The sequence below is a fragment of the Octopus sinensis genome, linkage group LG2, assembly GCF_006345805.1.
Source record: "Octopus sinensis linkage group LG2, ASM634580v1, whole genome shotgun sequence".
Lineage (NCBI taxonomy): Eukaryota > Metazoa > Mollusca > Cephalopoda > Octopoda > Octopodidae > Octopus > Octopus sinensis.
Genome location: NC_042998.1, coordinates 75,393,715 through 75,398,462, shown reverse-complemented (window position 1 = coordinate 75,398,462; position 4,748 = coordinate 75,393,715).

The window sequence follows — 4,748 nt, the reverse complement described above, 5'->3', positions numbered from 1 at the left end:
AAAACAGAGTGCGTAAACAATGCATTTCAATTAGTAAATACAAAATATCACAGATTTACAAGTTAAAGAGTTGATCTATGATTAAACAAGAAACCAACGAAGCGTTAAAAATGGTCGACACTCTAAACGAAATCAAACTATAGTTATAAGAAATTATCTTAGCAAATAATGAACCTGTTATTTCGCTGGCAACGAATTCAAGAATATTACCTTTACATGGAGGATACATTAGGCAAATTATTCCGGTGCAATCTTACTTTGTTCAAGTTCTATGTAAAGATAGATTTTAAACAAAGGAGGAAACTAATGTAAATAAATAAAATACTCGTTAATAATGGAGAAAATAATTTATTCTAGTGAAAATATTAATTTTTTCAGATCATACAATTTATAACTAGCCATTATCATCTGACATTGATGCCCTTATTTACATGAAAGTCATAAATGAATACTACTTAGAAACAGACCCACTTATACACAAATACACACACATAAGTGCGCGCGTGTACAAGTATATAGTAGTACATTTAAATGTGTGTGTATGTGTGTGCGTGTGCACACACGTGTGCGTATGACTATGTGTGTATTTAAGTTTGTTCAATATTATATTTTAGAAGTTTAGTATTTTTACGTAAGAATTCGAATTTATTCCTTACTAAATATATAAACTTGCTTTCCAGCTGCGATACAATATGCATTTATAAATATAATTAAAATTAAATCATTTAAGTCAGATCTTTTGAATGTAATTGTGAAAATTATTTGTAGTAATACCTTTAAATCGTTACCCTGATTTCCACTTTCCTCTCTCTGCATATATAAAGACATATTCACTCTATATTGTTACTTAAAAGTATATATGCATGTGCATATGAATGTAAATTTGTATACATGTATGTACCTACATATGTATGTCATTATAAAGTTTACTTCAAGATTTCTTGCCAATAGAGAAATAACCGTTTTCTAACCTAGATTCAAGGTTCCTTCATTGGTATTTCAACATCAACAACATGGTATTATGCATGTGTGTGTGTGTGTGAGTATGTGTATGTATGTATGTATGCATGTATGTATGTATGTATGTATGTATGTATGTATGTATGTATGTATGTATGTATGTATGTATGTATGTATGTATGTATGTAAGTGCAGATTTGTATGTTTTATGTATGTATTCACATGCATATAGTTCCATATCTAGACATGCTCATATATAATATAATGATAAACTGGATTTACAGATTTTACAGTGCCAATGATGGATTGTATCTGTAGTCTTCGGATTAGTTTCCATCTTTCTAGTTCTGAGAAGCTTAATTATCAATATTGGTATTTAGGTAGGGTGTTACATATCCCAGGGCCCCAATAATTACAGATATAAACCGAATCTTGTAATCTGGATAGAGAGACTTCAATTTCTCAATTGTTCAGCATAGGTGTTCTCTTTTTCACTGATCTTTAGCTTTATGTTAAAATCTGCTGGGCAGCTAATTTCTACAACAGTGCACAATTTCTTTTCTCTATCCCAAATCTTTATATCAGGTCTGTTGTGTTTTGATTTTATTGAGGTCTTCACTGGTACATTCCACCAGTATACCTTTTTATCTTGAGTGGCTATGACTTGTACCATATTGTACGTTCTTATTTCATTGTCCTCGGGATTATATTTCCGACAGATTTCATTATAGAATGTCCTAGCTACAACATCATGTCTCATCGGTTGATAAACCGTGATGACATTTTCGGACAACTGCTTATGGTGTGGGTGATATCTACAGTGTGAACTCCACAAAGTCTGCATCAGTTGTCACATTTTACCACTTTTCCTGACTATTTATCCCTTTTGTGCATCAGGTACTTGGTTGACATTTCCTATTCCTGGATTGCTAACGATACCTTTCAAAGAATGACATAGTAATCCGGCTATTCGTCCATGATAAACTGCTTTGATGATTGATGTTACTGTCATTACGGAGCTTTCTACTGACATATCCATGCATAGTCTTCTGCTCATATAGGCTCATCCTTTTAATCAGATGATACGTTTTATGTATGTATGTATGTATGTATGTATGTATGCCCCTGTCTGTCTATCTATCTATCTATCTATCTATCTATCTATCTATCTATCTATCTATCTATCTATCTATCTATCTATCTATCTATCTATTATCTATCTATCTATCTATCTATCTATCTATTATCTATCTATCTATCTATCTATCTATCTCTCTCTCTCTATCTATCTATCTATCTATCTATCTATCTATCTATCTATCTATCTATCTATCTATCTATCTATCTATCTGTCTATCTATCTATGTGTATGCAAACACATAGGACAATGATCCTTTCTTGATTCCAATTTCAGTCAATCAGAAAAGTCCCTAACTTACAAACATACTTTCAAAAACTAAGGAAAAGGAGAATTAGTAAAATAGCTCTGAGAGTTGAAAAGCTATTTGAACATATTCACTTATATATAGTACCTTTTCTTTGTAAGTAGTTCTTATATGGAAGTCAGGCTGATTCCACCGCCATTGTAATCACCTTTTAATTGACCAATTCCATGAGTTAGGCTTCTGGTGAAGGATGAAGTTCGAAATCGGTGTCCTCTTTTGAGCTTCCTCCCTTGATATTGGTTCATGTAGGATCATGGATAGTAAAATGTCAAGTTGCTTCTTGAAAACATCTACTCCCACTCCTAGGAGATTCCTCAGATGTTTTGGCAAGGAGTTAAATAGCTGTGGGCCCTTGAATTCCAAGCTATTGCAATACATGGTCCTCGCCATAGATGAGACAGCTGGGACTTTTGGAACAGTGCAGTGACGTCCATTTCGAGGTCTGGTGTAACATTCAACTCCAAAGTTTAGTGCCAGCCCCTGCAGTATCTTCTATACATATATCACGCGTACCTCTCCCGTCTTCGCTCCAGGGAGTAGAATCGTAGTTCTTTCAGTCTCTCCTAGTAGTTCAGTTGTTACATTGATGCAATCTTCCTCGTGTAGTATCTCTGAACCGCCTCACATTCTGCTATTAACCCTACAGTGTCGGATGACCATAGTGTGCGTGTATATATATATATATATATATATATATATATATATATATGAGCAAGTTACGTGGACCGTGCATCTACTATACCTCCCCACCCCCACCCCGCCGTTACCCGTGTTCCGTTTCCCTCACCTACGACCCCTTCACCCTCCAATGTACCATTCTCCGAGCCTTCCGGTGACTCCAGTCCGACCCTTCCACTTCGCCCATCTTCTCCAACCTACCCCACCCCTCCTTCAAACGAGCCCACAACATACATGACTTCCTAATCCCACCTGGCTCGTTCCCCTGTTCCCGTCCACGCTGTCGCACTTGCCCCTACCTCGCAGGTACCCATCACCGTCCCTATCATATCACTGACTCCTTTATCTGCACTTCTCGCAACGTCATTTACTGCATCTACTTCTCATTCTGTCCTTCTCTGTTCGTCGGTCAAACAGGACGGCGGTTGGCTGACCGGTTTGCGGGACACCTCCGAGACATTAGACTCGGCAATAACACCCCGGTCTTGCGCTATTTCCGTCTACCGGTCATTCATTACAACATCTCTCTGTGTTCGGACTGTCTTTGCATAGGGGCCATCCGGTCTCGCACCTTCGCCGTGAACAAGAATGTATCTTCTCTCTTCGACCATTTGGCCACTTGGGCTCAACCCGCTATCTCCTCGTCATCTGACTCGTTCCTCTCTCTTCATCTGATACCTACTTCCTCGCTTCACTCCTACCCACCTTCCCCTTTCAGTGATACCCCCTCCATCCTCTCCCACACATCTCACTCCAACATGCGCCACCACTGCTCCCACCTACCCCACCCTACCCCCACACACTACACTCACATCCCCTCACTCCAACATTGCCATACCGTACCACACCACCACATCATATCACACCGCCTCGCACACACTAGCACGGATCACTTCCCAGCACCCACGCCATCATCCACACGCCCACACATTACAGACGCACACACACACTCACACATCAACACATCAAAGTCACCAGCCCCTATCTACACGCAGACACTCTCACATACACATACGCACTCTCACATACACATACGCACGCGCGCCTTCGTTTTTAGATCACCAATATTTATTATCTCCCCTTCTTCCTAGCTCCCCTGTCTAATTATCTGTGTCCAACCAGTTGTCATGATTGACCGGTAACTCCAAAAGTTTCAGTTTTTATTTTCCTTCTGTTTATTTCGTCGTGTTCCTTTCTGTTGAACAGCGTAAGCTCGAAATGTGAAAGACTTTCTCACCTTCCCGAGCGCCAAACTAATACATCTGCTTGTTGTTTATACACCTATCTTCGTCTTTTGTTTTTCTATAAATTTCAACTATATATATATGTGTGTGTGTGTGTGTGTGTGTGTGTGGTGTGTGTGTGTGTGTATGGGCGTGTGTATGTAGGTGTATATATATATATGTGCATATATATATATATATATATACATATATATATACATACATACGTATATATGTATATGTGTATGTATATACACGCTGCGTATTAAACAATAGGCGATAAACTTTGCAGATGTTTGTTAAAGCAATACTAAGCCCCTTACAATGAAACTTGGGCACAAAAATCGAAAACGACTCCAAGTTCAATATATTACCAACAACATAAACTTAATTTCGATGTTATTATGGTAGCTGTGATATATAAAGAAAATGAAATGAAACA